General features: G+C 42.3%; 1 long non-coding RNA gene across 2 annotated transcripts in view; it reads right to left on the minus strand.

Moving 5' to 3' along the window:
• Positions 1-14,739, minus strand: part of LOC124228129 (uncharacterized) — a 29,117-nt gene extending 14,378 nt beyond the window's left edge. Inside the window, exons 1-3 of one of the 2 annotated variants that reach the window (XR_006885641.1) lie at positions 14,449-14,739; positions 14,213-14,346; positions 11,833-12,592 (exon numbers count right to left, since the gene is read on the minus strand). This is a non-coding gene — a long non-coding RNA (uncharacterized LOC124228129). Of the gene's footprint in view, positions 1-11,832; positions 12,593-14,212; positions 14,347-14,448 lie in introns of those variants that run through there. The other variant, XR_006885642.1, reaches the window with a different exon arrangement.
• Positions 14,740-17,861: the final 3,122 nt, after the last annotated feature.

Genomic DNA, 17,861 nt, shown 5'->3' on the forward strand with positions numbered 1-17,861 from the left:
GGTTTGGAAATTTACTTCTCACTGAATAATCTTAGATCTTTGAGTGAGAGTGGGCCTCAAAAGGTCACCTGGAGCAGGTAATAAGGCTACACCTTGGCCATCCCATATGAGGGAATGTCTGTCACTATCTGTCTGTGCAGATTTCCAGCCCAGGCATTTGAATGATTTGGGGAAATAAATGAAATCCTCCCAAACTCTTGTAGATAAGGGGTTGAGGTGTATATTTAAAAAGGATGTTATGTAAGGACTCCCAGTGCAGCCGGACAATGAGAAAAAATTATTCTAGTGCTGTTCCAACTGCGAGCCATCCAACTAGCCAGAGAAGGTTGTCCCTCTAATTACTCCCTCCCTATCCTATGCCAGCCCCACTCCTAGGCTTGTTGCATCCTAAGCCTGGCCAGCACTTTAAGACTCTTGGAATGCTGCCTCTGAGGTCCACAGAAACTTGCCGAGTTCCGCGCCTGACATTCGGTGGGGCCAGTCAGAGCATGCATTGGCAATAGTGTAAAAAGACCTTGGAGGCATCTAGAGCAAGGACCCCACTCCAAGGCCTGCAGTTATAAAGAAGTGGATTGTACAGGCAGGTTATACAGAAGCGTGAACAGTCACGCAAACTCAGTGCTGACTGGTGGCTGGCTCCAGCCTCCGTGTCAGGGAGACCAAGCAGGGAACGGGAGCATGCATAGAGAGCCCAAGAGCTTTGCCCAACTCGGGACGCAGGAGCTGCCCTGTCTGCCCAGCTGTTGCCAGGTAAAGTCAGGCCTGGAGTTGTTAGCCCTTCCAATTTTTCAAAGAAGCCATAAATCCTTACTTTTTTGTGAAATCTACCCATTTTTAAATATTGGCAATTTATTCAAACTGTTTTTAAAAGTTCACCTGGATCAACGAACTCGATTGACGGCTGGATCCTGCCTACAAATGGCCAGTTTATGACCATCCCACGGAAGCAGGACCTGAGTCCAGAGAGGTGAAGCAAGCTGCCGAGGGCACACAAGCTGGTGGCAGAGAGGGCACAGGGGCTGAACTTCCTGATGGTCAGGCCAGGGAACTTTCCACTCCAGCCCTCGCTCTGCATCATCTTAGCTGGCATGGATCCCCGCCAAGGTTGCTGTGATGAGATATATCTGCAAGGTCACAACGGGGCCACACCTTTGCCAGTATCCCTGCACATCACTGCCATGTTGACCTCCCTAACCCATGACTCTTCCCTGATCCCCAACTGCTTCCTGGACTCATGTCCCATCTTCTGGGCTAAGCATAATGTTCTTTTCTTTCTACCACGCTTCCTCCAAGGTCATCCTGGGAGCTTTAGAATTTGACTCATTCATTCGTCTACACATCCCGAGCACCCACTGCATAGGGCACAGCGTTCAGCCCTGAGGACATGAGTTCAATCAGACCCAGGCTCTGCTTGAGGAGCTGTGATGGCCAATTTTGAGTGTCAACTTGGCTAGGCCATGGCACCCCCGTGTTTGACCAAACATCAGTCCAGATGTTGTTGTGAAGGTACTTTTTAGATGTGACTAACATTTAAATTCATAGACTTTGAGTAAAGCAGATGACCCTCCATAATATGGATGGACCTTGTCAAAATCAGTTGAAGGCTTTAGGAGAAAAGACTAAGATCCCCGGAAGGAAAGAACATTCTGCCTTCAGACTGCCTTTGGACTCAAGCCACAACATCCACTCTTCCCTGGGACTCCAGCCTACCAGCCTGTCCTACAGATTTTGGACTTGCTGGCCTCCACAATCATGTGACCCAATTCCTTAAAATAACTCTCTCTCTCTTTTTCTCTGTCTTGTCTCTCTCTCTCTCTCTACACACACACACACACACACACACACACACACACCCTATTGGTTCTGTTTCTCTTGAGAACCATGACTAATACAGGAGCTCATCATCTAGCGGGAAATACACAGGCTGTGACATCCTCTCATGATGCTAAATTCACATTTGATGTGAAGACACAGAAAAATGGAAGAACAGGCAATTTTTTTCCCCAGACTTTGTGTGTCTGTGCTATGTGCATTTTTCAGAGAAAAGTATCAAAGAATTTTGGAACCCCTAAAAAGTCAAGAACCACTGAATTTCCTGGTCTTGAACAGCTCTTCCAGCTCTGATGGTCTGTAATTCAGTGGGACACAAAGCTTTAGTGTAGTTGGTTTTGCTCTCGACCAGGGATTGGTTGAGAGCAAAACCAGAGGGTCTCTGGTCCCTCCACCAGGGACCTAGAAGGCTTTTGGTGCCATTCCAAATGAAAGCACCAAGGAGTGATAGGAAGTGTCCTAAATCCAGAATCTGATATTTATCAGAATCTGATAACTCTGTCTCTACCATTTACCAGCTCAGTGACCCAGGACATGTCACTTAACCTCTCTGAGCCTTGATTTCCTCATTTGCAAAATGGAAATAATACCATCCCACAGAGTAACTGAGAGTCTTAAAGGAGATGACAAACGTGACTGATCGGCTCAGGGCCTAATCCACAGAGGGACTGTAAATGTCCCTCTATCTATTTATTCCTATGGATACCCTCAAGGCCTGAGATGACACCATCCTCAGTTTGTAGGACTTCAGCATAAGCCAGCCAGCATCAAGCTGCTTTCCTTCCAGTCATAGACACACTTGCCCGCTGACTCAGTTTGGACCCAAACCACAGGGAGAGAAACCTAACACACATGCTCTTTTGAATCCAAACTCCTAGGATGGGACAAATCCTTTTCTCTTGTAGAGGCAGTCTTGCTTTTCTCAGCTGCCGATCCGAGATAATTACACCTCCTTCAAAGAATTGTCACAATGCCAGGACATAGGTGCTTTACAAATGCCCTTCTCTCCTTTCAAATCCAGAAGGCAGAGAGTGTGGGGGCCTGGAGTCTGGGATCTGGAGTCAGAGAGAAGGGCCTTTTGGTTCTGCCTGACAGCATCCTGGTCTCAGGGCTTGGTTTGGCCCAGTATCAAACAAGGTTAGTAAAATGAGGCATCTCATAGTTTGCAAGGATTTAATGAGTTGTCATACAAGGCTTGAGCTCCTGTCTAGGGGTTGTCAGCAAGTATTCTTATTATTTTTACTGTTACCCTATCCTTACAGGAAAAGGTGGTCAGTAGACTGCCCACACCAAGTTCTTGCTGTAAATTTCCCCTTTGCCTACCCTCTTTTGAACTGGCGCTCTACCACTTGCCAGAGGAGACCTGGCAAATGCCTTTTGGAAAGGTACGTCTCACTTTCCTTTCTGGATCACTAAGCTGGGCAGGCAATTAGCTCTCATCCCCCTTTCCAGATGTGACATCTGAGGTCCGAGAGGTGAAGCCACTTGCCCAGTGGGGCAGGGCCAGGAAGCAGCGGGAGAGTTGTCCACTCCCAATTGTTTCTGCTTCATCTTACTGACTGCATGGGGGTCAGGAGGCTGATGCAGAAGCAAGAACCTTGGCAAGAGCTTCCTGGTCAGGGGGTCACAGAGAAGGAGAAAGCATGGGAATTTTATCCCTATTTATGTCCTGTTTAACTTGGCCCTGCCCATAGCTGGCAAAGCCAAACTGCCAGCAGAGTCCTTGCCCTTGGGTGGCCATCAGGAATTCTGACTTCTAATTTGGGCTGATTACTTTGGACAAGTTGCCCAGCCTCCCTATTCTCATCTTCCCATTTATAAGTCTGGGATAATAATAGCTTCCTCTCTTTGGGGAACATTTCAATGGCTTTTTTTTTTTAACAGAGTTACATCATTTGTTCTCCTTAATTTGCTTTGTTTGGATAGGCAGGAAATTATTTTCAGCCAGCAGCCAGTAATCACTAAGTACACTGACAATTTGTAAAAAAATTAACTGCCAAATGTATTTCAAGACTAGGTCTCTATTTGCCAATGAAACATTCCCCCAGGAGTGGGTCTTAGCTGACATTCAGGCACCACGTGGCTGTGGTTAGAGGTTGGACTGGAATAGAAGGCACACTGGGCTGAAAGTTAGGGAGCCCCAGGTGAGGCTGGGAGACCCTGGTGAAGTCATTTCACCTGTCTGAGTCTCTGATTCTTCAACCACAAAAGGAGGGAGTTGGACTAAAAGACCTCTAGGGTCCTCTTCAGCAATGCCGCTCTGACTCCACCTATGGTCATCATTTAATAAAAGTACTTCTCAGTCATCCTGGTCCCCCCTAACCCTCACCCTTCCCTAGTCAGCCTCCAGACAGCTACCAGCATAAATCTAATCATGTCACTACCTGTTTGAAACTCCTCTGACAGCAGACGAAGGGACATGAAAATCACGATCTGTCCATGCAAAGGTACAACATGCAATCATTTAAAATAAGTATAAAGAAGAACTTTCAGTAACATAAGGAAATGAAGAGCTTAATTTAGGTGAGAAAGGCAGGATGCAAAATTATGCAATAATAGCTCAATGATTAAAAATGCATAAGGCAAAGACTAGAAGGAAATGTTACAAGATGTTAATAGCAGTCAATTGACTCAGCCTACCAAGTGCCAGAGCTGGGACTTGAACTCAGGTCCTTGGGTGAAGACAATGTGGACTAGGTGTTAGAGAAATAGCATGGACTATAAATGGCCAAAACTTTGAAGAGTTCAAAAACAAAAGGGTATTGGAATTGTACCAAGAGAACCTATCTAGAGAATTCATCACTGTTATCTGCCATGCACTTTACCATGGATTATAACTGAATAAAGTTAGTTGACGCATTTTTTTCCAGATCATTCACTTGATCCCCTCCCTTCAATAAAATTTCTGCACGTTAAGAAGGCATGTTTTGTTCATTCTTCAGAATCCTCCGAATATCTGTAGAAGCTAAGCAATAAATCTTTGGCACCTTAAGCAGTGAATCTTTTTATTTATCCATTAGATCTCCATTAGATGTCTTGGATTAAATAGCTAAATGACTCAGTAGTTCAAATAAAAATCATGTCCTTTTTCTCGGGCTGGACCACTGCCTTTGAAATTACACTCTCTTTAAAAAGATAGGTCATTTCTCTTGGTCTTAGCACTTGAAGAATCTGAGATGCTCCAGCATGCCAAACTTAACAACCCCCTCTCCTACTAATCACCAGGGTTTTCTGGACATAGCTATAACGTCACACTCATTGATCACAGACACGTCCCCCAGGCTGAGGCTCAATTCCTGGATAACAGGAGATAATATGAACTAGACAAGTATAGACCCAAGAGGTAGGTAAAAATCACTGGATGTATTATTTTCTTAAATAAAAGGGTTCACTTTAAACAAGTAAAAACTACCCTGTTTCGTAAGATGATGGGGTACAAGGCCATTGACACTAGGAAAACAATCCACCTAAATGATCGAGAAGGAACCATTCATTCAAGTTAACGAGTATTCCATGGGGCAAATCTCTTAAAACAAAAAAAATATATAAGGCAAGACACCTGGCAGTATTTTCTCAGGAACAGCACTGCACTTGGAATTGGAGGCCAGGATTCAAATCCCAAGCTCTGCTATTTCCTGCATGGGTTTTTTGCAAGTTCGCAAGCCTCCTTAAGCTTCATTATTGCCATAAAAAAAATGAGCCTCAGGGCTCATGAGAGTAGAAGTTCTCAATCTGCAGCCATGAACCTCTAGGGGCTCCATAGATATGCAGCCTTCAAATGTGAGATGGATATCTGTAGTCTTTGCCTTCCCTGTATCCATTGCCCCATCTCACGGTAACGATACCCTAATTTTCCTTTGGAAAACCACCCCTGTTCCACTCTTCACATGGTTCGGGTGGGGTCCACCCACCCCATGTTACAGTGACAGGCATGTGGCCAATCCAGCATCTATCCCACTGTCCACAGGGATGGCATCAAGCCTGGGTGGACTTTTAACAGAACCATGAGAAAGAGCTGTGCTCTTTATGTTAGGGCTGCTCAACTGGTGGAATGTCAGCCTCCTTTGCTGATGGGCATATTTGCCATCACCTGGGGAGATCCTTCCTGAAAAGAAAGCCAACAACTCAACAGTGCAAAGAGATAGAAAGAGACAGGCTCCCAATGGCATTCTTTGGACTCCTGGATCCAGCCATGCCTAAAGTTTTATCTTCTCCAAAGCTTTTGAGGACCATGAACCATGAACCATTGCATTGTCTTTTGGTATATGCCACTTGTGATCAACAGAATCCTAACCAAGTCAAGAGAGTTCATGAATTCCTTGAAACCATATGCAAATTGTGTGTAAATCTTCATAGGTATACTGTCCCAGAGAGAGGATCAGTATTCTTAATGGACTCCTGAACTAGAAAGATTAAAACTGACTATCCAATGATCGCATTTTACAGACGAGACAGCTAAGACTCAAGTCAACAGAGTAAATTGCCTCAAGTCACACAGCAAGTTGGTGACAGAATATGGACCAGAATCCAGTTCTGCTGACTCATCCTAACCCTATATCTTCCTCTTCACCAGTACAGCCCACCCCTGGCCACTCACAATCACCTGGGAGCTGCTAACCATAACCGTGTGCAAGCTCTGCCCTAGACCAACTAAGTGAGAATGTCTAGGAATGCAGATCTGAGCACTGGTATTTTAAAAAGCCCCCTGGAAGATTCTAACATGGAGTTAGGATGGAGAACTCTTGCTTTACAACATGAATACAATGATGAAGGTATGCAGAAACCAACTTGGGCAATATTCATTAGTAAACATTAAATAAAAATACCTTACTAACACAAAATTAAATATCTTACTTTATCCATGCACTGTGCTAGGTGTTTAGGTGCAAAATTGGAAAACACATAGGCCCTGTGCTGAAAAGCACTTCATCTCTTGTGTAAAAAAAAAGGAAGAACCATCCATCAAAAAGGGGCTACTTTCCATCTGCAGCAAAATGGAATTCTTGGCAGCCCTGCCTTCAAATCCTCAGCCACCTAATTCTCTCTTGGTCTCTCAAATTAAGTAAACAGTTCCTTTAGCAGATACAGCCGAGTGCTTGCATCTGCTGGAAACAGTCCTCTGCAGGGAATGTCAAGCATTTGAGTATATTTACAAAAATGCCCTGTAAGGGTAGGGTTTTTGCATGCGGTCAAAGTTAAATTGCTATCAGTGTAAAATAGATTGTTTTATCTATAAGGTGTTTTATGTAAGCCTCATGGTAACCACGAAGGAAAAACCTACAGCAGAATCACAAAAGATAAAGAGAAGGGAATCAAGCAGACTGGTGCGGAAAATCATTAACTCACAAAAGAAGGCAGCAACGGAGGAAGAAAGGAACAAGGGAACTACAAAACAGCCAGAAAACAATTAATAATGTGGTGTCAGTAATCCTTACTTATCAATAATTACTCTAAATGTAAATGAATTGAATTCTCCAAACAAAAGACATACAGTAGTTGGATGGATTAGAAACAAGACCCAACCATATGCTGCCTATAAGAGACTCACTTCAGCTTTAAGGACACACATAGGCTCAAAGAGAAGAGATGGGAAAAGATATTCCATGTAAATGGAAATGAAAAGAGAGCAGGGGAAGCTATACATCCATCAGACAAAATACTTTAAGCCAAAATAGTGACAGGAGACAGAGAAGGTCATTATATAATGATAAAGGAGTCAATTCAGCAAGAAGATATACCAATCATAAATATATATGCACCCAACATCAGAGCACCTAAAGATATTAAGCAAATACTAGCAGAGCTGAAGGGAGAAATAGACAACAATACAATAATAGTAGGGGACTTCAATATCCCACGTTCAGCAATGGATGGATCATCCAGACAGAAAAATCGACACAGAAATATTGGACTTGAATCACATTTTAGAACAAAGGGACCTAGTAGACATATACAGAACATTCCATCCAACAGCAGCAAAATACACATGCACACAGAACATTATCTAGCATGGATCAAATGATTGGTCACAAAACAAGCCTTAACTAATTTAATAAAATTGAAATCATACCAAGTATCTTTTCCAAACACAATGATACAAAACTAGAAACCAAGAACAGGAGGAAAGTTGGAAAATTTAATACATTCCTGAACAACCGATGGGTCAAAGAAGAAATCAAAAGGAAAATCAAAAAAAATCTTGAAACAAATGAAAATGGAAACTCAACATATCAAAACCTATGGGATGCTGAAAAGCAGTTCTAAGAGGGATGTTTATAGCAATAAATGCCTATATTTAGAAAAAAGAAAGATATCAAATAAATGACCTAACTTTATACCTCAAGGAACTGGAAAAGAAGAAAAAATTAAGCCCAAAGTTAGCAGAAGGAAGGAAATAATGATAAGAGCAAAAATAAATAAAACAGAGACCAGAGAAATGATAGAAAAGATTAACAAAGAGTTGGCTTTTAGAAAAGATAAATGAAGTTGACAAACTTTTAGCTGGACTAACTAAGAAAAAAAAGAAGACTCAAATAAAATGAGAAATGAAAGAGGAGCCATTACAACTGATACCATAAAAATACAAAGGAGCATAGACTACTATGAATAATTATACATCAACAAATTGGATAACATGGAAGAAATAGATACTTTTCTAGAAACATACAACGTACCAATACTGAATCATGAAGAAATAGAAAACCTGAACAGACCAATACTGAGTAAGGAAATCGAACTGGTAATCAAAAACCTCCCAACAAAGAAATGCCCAGGACCAGATGGTTTCACTGGTGAATTCTACCAAACATTTAAAGAAGAGTTAATGCCAATTCCCCTCTAACTCTTCCCAAAAATTAGGTAGGAGAAAACACTCCCAAACTCATTTTACCCTGATACCAAAGCCAGATATGGACACTACAAGAAAAGAAAACTATAGACTAACCTCCCTGATGAATAATAGATGCAAAACTTCTCAACGAAATATTGGCAAACCAAATTCAACAGTACATTAAAAGGATCATATACTATTATCAAGTGGGATTTAACTTTGAGATGCAAGGATGGTTCAATACACTCAGATCAATAAGTGTGATACACCACATTAACAGAATGAAGGGTAAAAATCATGTGATCATCTTGATAGATGCAGAAAAAGTATTTGACAAACGACATCCCTTCATGATAAAAACACTCAACAAACTGGGTGTAGAAGAAACATACCTCAACATAACAAAGGCCATAGATGACAAGTTCACAGCTAACATCATAATACATGAAATCATAAAAGCCTGAAAGTACTTCCTCTAAGATCAGGAGCAAGACAAGGGTGCCCACTCTCACCACTCCTATTCAATATAGTACTGGAAGTCTTAGCCAGAGCAATCAAGCAAGAGAGAGAAATTAAAGACATCCAAATTAGAAAGGAAGACTTAAAACTGTCTTAGTTTGCAGATGATACAATCTTAAGCGTAGAAAATCCTAAAGTTGCCACCGAAAGACTTAGAACTAATCAGCAAATTCAGTAAAGTTGCAAGATACAATATCAACATACAGAAACCAGTTGCATTTCTATACACTAACAACAAAACATCTGAAAAAGAAATAAAGAAAACAATGTCATTCACAATAACAACAAAAACAATAAAATACTTAGGAATAAATTTAACCAAAGAAGTGAAAGGTCTGTACACTGAAAACTATGCAACTAGGATGAAAGAAATTGAAGACACAAATGGAAAGATATTCCATGTTCATGGAGCAAAAGAATTAATGTGCTAAAATTCCCACCTAGATTCAATGTAATCCCTTTCAAGATTCCAATGGCATTTTTCACAGAATTAGAAAAAAAAATCCTAAAATGTGTATGAAACTACAAAACACCCAGAATAGTCAAAACAATCCTGAGAGAGAAGAACAGAGGCGATAAACACTTCCTGATGTCAAACTATCCTACAAAGCTATAGTAATGAAAACAGCATGGTACTGGCATAAAAATAGACACATAGACCAATGGAACAGAATCAAAAGCCCAGAAATAAACCCAAGCATATACACTCAACTAGTATTTGACAACAGAGCCAAGAAGACTCAACAGTGAAAGACAATCTCTTCAATAAATGGTGTTAGGAAAACTGGATGACCACATGCAGAAGAATGAACTTGGACCTCTATCTTACACAACTCACAGTGCATAAAATTAACTCAAAATGGATTAAAGACTTAAACATAAGAACTGAAAACATAAAACTGCTAGAAGAAAACATAGAGAAAAAGCTGCTTGACATCAGTCTTGGCAACCAGTTTTTGGATATTACAGCAAAAGCACAAACAACGAAAGCAGAAAATTAATAAGTGGGACTACATCAAACTAAAAAGCTTCTGCACAACAAAAGAAACAATCAACAAAATGAAATGGCAAACTACAGAATGGGAGAAAATATTTGCAAATCATATATCTGATAAGGGGCTATATCCAAAATATATAAAAAATTCATACAGCTCCATAGCAAAAAAAACAAACAATCCAATTTAAAAATGGGCAGAGGAACTGAATAGAGAATTTTTTAAATACATACAAGTGGCCAACAAGTACATGAAAAGGTACTCGATATCACTAATCATCAGGGACATGCAAATCCAAGCCACATGAGATATCACCTTTCACCTGTTAGAGTGACTATCAACAAAAAAACAAGAGTTAGGGTCGGGCGCCCCTCCTTGGATCAGTCACTCTGGTGGGCGTTGCAGCCAAAGGGGTGGCTATGTGATTGGAGCTTAACTGCTACTTATGGAAGTCCCACTGCAATAAGCAGACAGTAAGGCAGGAGTCCACGACACTGAGGGTATATCCCTCATTTCACCTCTCACTTTGCTTTGCCAATCTTGGCTTGCTTGTTCCTGCTCTTTTAGATTTTTTAGGGCAAGGATCCTGTTTCCTCCACTGTGCTTAGCACAGTATCTGCCTCACAGTGGCCTCTCGTTTCTCAGTACATTTCTAACTGAATGATAGTAGATAGCATTTATTGAGCCCTACCTTGGGCCAAGGACAATGCTATGTGCTCTATATGCATCAACCCATTTAAGCATTACAGCAACTTTATGCGATGGATTTTATTCACTCTGTTTTTCAGATGATCAAACTGAGTCTCATCAAGGGAAAGTAATTTGCTTAACATCACACAACCCGTTAAGTGGTGGATGTGGAATTCAAACTCCTATCTATATGACTTCTCATGATGCTAAGTCTTTTAAAATTAATGAGTAGATGTTAGCATAACTGATTTGATTAAACACCAAGAACTAGTGGCAAAATAATTGTTTAAAATTGCATTCTACTAAAAAGTGATAAGTATGTGGCCACATTCAGAAGGACCTCTGAGTACTACAGTTGATGTGTGTTTTCTGTGAAGACAACAACACATTCACACCATACTCAAGGAGCAAAGATGTAGGCTGGCACTATGTTAAACACAACTTAATTAGTAATGATGTTCTAAGTGAAAACAATAAAATTATGAATGAAGTTGCCTGCCAGCCTTTTCTACTCGGCACAGCCAGCCTAATCTTAGGCCCTTACCTGTCTGCATTATGCACTTGGCCTCTGAATGTCAGTGACTTACAGTCTGTAATTAACATACAATTAGCATCCAGGGTTCCCTCTAGCTTATATTTCTTTGCTGGAGCCAATAGCTCTAAAGAATAAAAGCTAAATCTAACTTCCTCAATTCCTTATTTTGTAATTCAAATACTCTTTGAGTATTTGCCTCCTCCCATACTCTTCAAAGAGTGGTCTACACTCTCTCCGTTCACTAGCCCTAGAATAGGTCTTGTACGTTCCTTCTTCTACACCTTTGCTCATGCTATTCCAGCCGTAGTGTTTGCTTTCTCACCTCACCTAGGACTCATTTAGCCCTATAATTTCTTCAAGGACCAATGAACCAACACAAAGTGAATGTGAGTAGTTTACATATTCCCTTGCCATCACTGCCCGAGGAGGTGTTTAATGTTTGACATAGGAAGTGTAAGGTGCTGCAAGATGGGAGCTCTGTTTTCAATTCGGACTTTGTATCAGTCGGTTTTTGCTGTGTAACAAATAAGAACAAAAATCTTTGTGTCTCATAACAATAAGCTTGCACATCTACAAGACAGCTGGAGTTCAGTTGATCTAGGCTGAGGTCCTTCAGGTTTGGCTCCAAGTGCAAGTTGAGTCTGGGTATGCTCCATATGTTTCCCCTCCTCCTTGGTGTAGGAGCTTCCTAAGGCATGTTATTCTCATGGCAAAAGACAGGAGCACTAGTGAGTAAGCCCAACCAGGCAAGCATATTTCAAGCTTCTGCTCAGAGCACATCTGCTAGCATCCCATTGGCCAAAGCTAATCACATGGTCAAGGCCAAAGTCAGGGAGTGGGGACAGTCCTTTCCTCTTATGGGGATGGAGGAAGGGAGTGAATATTTGCTGAACGATAATCTAAACTCTACAGACACTACCATGTATTCAAAAAGTCTCTTCTTTTGCCATAGCAAGCTGGAGAATGCAACCCAAACAAAGAGGCAGAAAGCATATCTAAGGCGTACAGATGGCCGAGAAGAAGAGCAGAGCTGCAGTACACACAGCCCCTCCTTGGGTAACGAGTGAAGTTAGCAGAGCACTCTGGAGAGCACGTGGCAGAGCAGCAACATCTTCTCAGAGGAATGTGTTCTTGGCAGTGACTTAGGGGGAACTCCACTCTGGTGTCATCATACACAGCTGATGGGAGCGTGACCTGATGCAAATGTTTTATAGGGAAATTTGTCAGTACATGTCACAATTTTTAAATGCACATGCCCTTTGATCTAGCAATCCCACTGCTAGGGATGTGCTCTATGGATAAAAACTAAGTACACACAAATTAGACTCATTTGTTTGTTATAGCAAAAAACTCCTTAAACGAAAATAAGTAAAAGTAGAAAACAAAGAAAGAAAGCAAATAGAGTACTCATCTCTAAAGGCCTGGTTGAGTGAATTACAGTACATCCATATGGCCTATTATAAAGCTATTAAAAATAATAAGTTAAATCTATACATACTAATTCATTCATTAAAAGAAAACTATTTATTGTGTGTCTGCCATGTGCCAAATCCTTTTCTTAGCTCTTGAGATGTAGCACAAAATGGGACATGTAGGGTCTCTCTTCTCAAGGAGAAAGAGTGGTAGGAGAGAATTAACAAGCCAAGAAATAAATAAGATAACCTCAGGAAGTGATAAGTGCTATGTGAAGATACAACAGGATGATGTGCTAAAGGGAGCCTGGGAGCCTTTGATGGGTGTCCACAGGCGGCCTCTCTGAGAAAGTGAAGTCAGAGCTGAGACTGGAATGAACGAGAAGGGGCCAACTGCTTCTTAAAGAATATGAATGTATAGGGGAAGAGCATTCTAGGACGAGGACACAGCAAGGGCAAGGGCCCTGAGGTGGGAATGAGCTTGGTTTTTCAAGGAAAGGACCAAATGCCAGTGTGGCTGGAGCAGAGTGAGTGGGGGAAGTAGTGGTACAAGATGAAGTTGGAGAAGAGCTAGAAGACCCACGTCTCCTCTGTTCCACCTCTTACATTCCTGTCCTCGGTTCTTCCATCTGTAAAAAGAACTTACTAATCGTTGACAGCTTTTATCTCCTAGGATGTCTGCAAGAAGTCTGTGCGATAGGCAGCACAGACAACTCATTCCCCACTTTACAGGCGAGGAAACTGAGACTCAAAGAGTTCAGTGACTTTGCCCCAAATCGCACATTTTGTGGTCGGCAGAATCAGGACGCGACTTCAGGTCTCCTGATTGCTATCACAATGCTCTTTCCACTATATCATAATCTCTTCCACCTCATTTACGTATTTCAAGAACAGTACCCCCAAATCTTTTGGCGAGTCTTTATAACCTCCAATTCTTTTTAAGAGGGATTTAACCCCAGTGATACAGATACATTGAGTTTTTCAGTCTGCAGCTTAGAGGCTCCCGTGGGTTTTATTTTCAATATAGTTTGTTGTTTCCACATCTATCTCTCTTACCGGAATGTGAGAGGTCAGCGTGCTGGCACTGTTCACTGTTCACTCGGGTAGGCAGAGATGTTAAGGGGTGGAATATATGGAGAGGGCCTCCACTGTGCCCACTCTACACATCCAAGGTCACACAGCTTGTAAACTGTGAGACTAGAATTTGAACTGATATCCAACCCAGTCGAAAAAGCGTGTTCTTTCCAGTTATTGGGATGGTGCATGTGAAAGACCACGGAGAGCACCTGACACGCGGTAACAGCTCGGTGGACTTTGGTTGCCATTATTGTGTCACACACTGCATTGTTGGAAGGGTCTCTCCCTAGTCAGTAGTCATCCAGTCTAATGACAAAGAACCTACCCAAGGATCCACGGGATTAAACAGATCAGGTCGTGAGGATTCCAGATGATTCCCATGCCATGAATCTTCCCTCCGTAATTCACACAAAAGCCTGGCAGTCTCGCTCCATTTCTCAGAACAGAATCTGCTGGGGGCTGGGAGATTAATCAGACTTCATTAATTCTGCAAAATAAACCGTGGCATGTTTACCCGCGCACTCAGAGGCATTGTCATAAATCACCCAAATTAAAGCTCACCTGTCTGAGTAGAGGCACAGTCTGCACTAGGGCCCCGCGAGCAGCAGGGCACGGCATCCGTGGTGTCCCCATGGCTTCGTTTCTTCCCGAGCCTCCCCGTGACCGGCAGGACCAGCTGCACGATGCTGCAGTTTGATCATTAACAGAGTCATGAACATCAGCCTCGTGGTTTTGAAGGGGCTCTAGTGCTGTGTATGTATTTTGCTTGGAATAAGTAAAGACTAAGCTACATTCACAGCACACTAGAAGTTTGAGAGGCACTGATTTGTTTCTTCAAGCCATAGCTTCTAAAGGCAAAGGCTGACCAGGCCTTAGAGATCCAGAAGAATTAGGAATGTGGCCAAGGTCACACAAGTCATTAATAGCAGATCTGGAACCAGAACTCGGGACTCCTGATTCTCAGTCTAGCATTCTTTCCACTTCAGTGCATCTGCCTAAGGGCTTGGGGTTAATAAGAATGCATTAAAATATATTTACTCCTTACTGCTTACACTGGTATCAGTCATGTGACTTCCTTTGGCCACAGAATAGAAGCCGCCCCATTGCAAGCAGCCGTGGAAATGTGCTTGCACAGTTGGGTGTGCTCTGCCTTCAGCATGAGAGGATGGTACCCTGAGGAGCCCATGGGTCCAAGGATGATGAGAGACTCATGGAGAAAACCCAGACCCAGCTTGCAGCTTAGAGGCGCCCAGTCCTATCCGGCCTGGTTCAGCTGGTTCCCAGCTGATGCGCAGACACAGGAGTGAAATAAATGCCTGTCTCTGAGATTTTTGTGGTTGCGTATCATGCAACAGTAGTTGACTGATGCAAGACTCATTCTGCAAACAAACGTACAATTTCTGTGATGCAGAATGATGCATTAGAAGGAGCTTGGGCTTTGGTGGAGTTTAATTTGAATCTTGGTTTGGCATTTAGTTACTTTGGGACCTCAGGAAAATCATTAAAACTCTCTCAGACCCAATTTCCCAAACTCTGAAATGAAAGTGATAATATTTACCCATAGGGAGATACTATGGATTGAATTAGCTCCTCCCTAAAATCATATATTGAAGCCTTAACCCCCAGTGTGCCTGTGTTTGGAGATGGGGCCTCAAAGGAAGTAATTAAGGTTAAGTGACTTCACAGGGTGGGGCCCTGATCCTACAGGAGCAGAGTCCTTATAGGAAGAGACACCAGAAGGCTAGCTTGCTCGCTCACTCTCTCCCTCCCTCCCTGTCCCTCCGTCCTTGTCTCCGTTTCTCCCTTCCTCTCTCTTCCTTTCCTCCTACTATGTGAGGACACAGCAAGAAGGCTGGAAGAGAGTCTCACCAGAAACCAAACCCTGCTGATCTTGGACTTCCCAGCCACCAGAAGTGTGAGAAATAAATTTCTGTTGTTAAAGCTACTCAACCTGTGGTATTTTGTCATAGCAGACCAAGCAGACTACCACAGGGCATGATCAGAACTAGAAATTCCGAATTTTATATTACCTGCCTAGCACAGAGTGGGGTTTAGATCACAAACCTCTAGCCAGAGAGCTGAGAAAGGTCAGTTTTAACTACACTGAAAATTAGTATGTCAGAAACGCATTCTTCTCTAATATGGTCATAAAACCCTGATTTTTAGCTGGGCACATGACACCCAAAATAAAAACTATATTTCCCAGATTTCTCTGCAGTTAATGTGATTTGGCTATGTGACAAAAAGTTCTTCCCAAGATGTCAATGGAAGGGCCATGTACAACTACCGTCCGGGACATGTCCTTAAAAAGAGAGGGGACATCCTTCCCCCTTTCCTTATTCTTCTTACTGGCTTGAATGTGGACATGATGGCTGGAGCTCAAGCAATCATTTTGGAGTGGGAAACCACATGCCATGCAATGAAGAAAGAATGGGGAGGGAGCCTAGGTTCTGACACCTTGGTGCCAAACGTCGACCACCTGCCTATGGACTTCTTTAACATGAGAGAAGAATAAACTAACTTGATTAAGCCACTATCATTTAGAGCAGCCCTAGACAGCATCACTTAGGAGCTTGTTAGAAATGCCACTTCTCGGTCCCCACTACAGACCTACCTAACCAACATCTCTGTGGCCCAGGAATCTGTGTTTTAGCAAGCTCTCCAGGTGATTCCTATGCTCACTAAGGTCTGAGAGGCACTGATGTAGAATTGTCCACCACAGAGCCCGAAACCGATAACTGACACAGTAGTCCTAAATGGCAGGCTTTGTCAAGGACTTGGTGAAAGCTTAAAAGGCAAATCATACAAAGCCAGGAAGGGCAGCAAAGCCAATAACTGACAGTGTCAAGATTTAAATGATTTTGACGAATGGAACACTGGACCAAAGCCAAGAAGAGGAAACGTAATGGGGATATATAAAAAGCAAATCAAAACGTTCTTTTTTATTGAAGGCATATAAAATGTTCTTGTCTTTGACTCATTAAATTAAAAGTAAAATTACATATTTTAAAATACAGCAAATAATGCTATAAATCAATGCCAATTATGGCTAGTGAAAGGAACAAGGGAAAGGAGAGAAGATCAGGAAAGGAAATGAGAGCAAAACTTAAAGTAATAAGGAGACATAGAGTCAAAGACAGAGAGGAAGAGAACTGGGGTCCCAGTTTAGGGTCACTCTAAAATGATCTTCACATCAGAGGTAATCATCCTAATGAGTCAAATTATATTGAAACTTACTATGTGCCAGGCACTGTATTGTGTGTGTTATGCAAATTTATCCTCTCAGGAACTCCGTGAGGTAAGATCCATTATTATTATTGTTTTTCAGATGCAGAAACTGAAGCAGAGAGAGGTTGAGTAAGTTTCCCAAGGCCACACAGCCAGCACCAGGTGGAAGCAGGATATGGACCCAGGTGGCTAGAATTCTGGGCTGTATCCTCAGCCCTCTGGTGTATTCTAGCCTTTCTGGTGGACTCTACCCTTTGGTGCTGCCCAGTTCCTGTGACTGATCCGTTTCTATGAATTGAAAGCCTGGCATAAAAATAAGGAAATCCGGTTCCCCACAGAACTGCAAATCCAGAGGTAGGGTGAGATCCAGGCGCAGGATGATTATCGGCTCCAAGGTGTCATGACAAGTACAAGTTCCTTCCATTCCTGTGTGCTGTTGTCCTCAGCATCCGGCTTCATCCTAAGGCTGCTTCCCCTCGTGGGTCTAAGATGGCAGCCAACAGTCTTGAAGCTTTGCCCTTTGTTTTTCACGCTCAGCGAGGGAGAGAAATCTTCACCCCAAGCACGGAACATACTGGAATATATATATCTATGGAGTATGCTGGATATAAAAACTGGAATAATGCAGTTTTATTGTATCGCAGTGTAGGCAAATGACAGTTCTTAGACAATAGGGGTCATCAGTGGGCATGCTACGAGTTGACTGTAATAGATGACTCAGGACCCAACCCTGGAGTCAGGGATGG

Source organism: Equus quagga, chromosome 16, assembly GCF_021613505.1.
Source record: "Equus quagga isolate Etosha38 chromosome 16, UCLA_HA_Equagga_1.0, whole genome shotgun sequence".
Classification (NCBI taxonomy): Eukaryota; Metazoa; Chordata; class Mammalia; order Perissodactyla; family Equidae; genus Equus; species Equus quagga.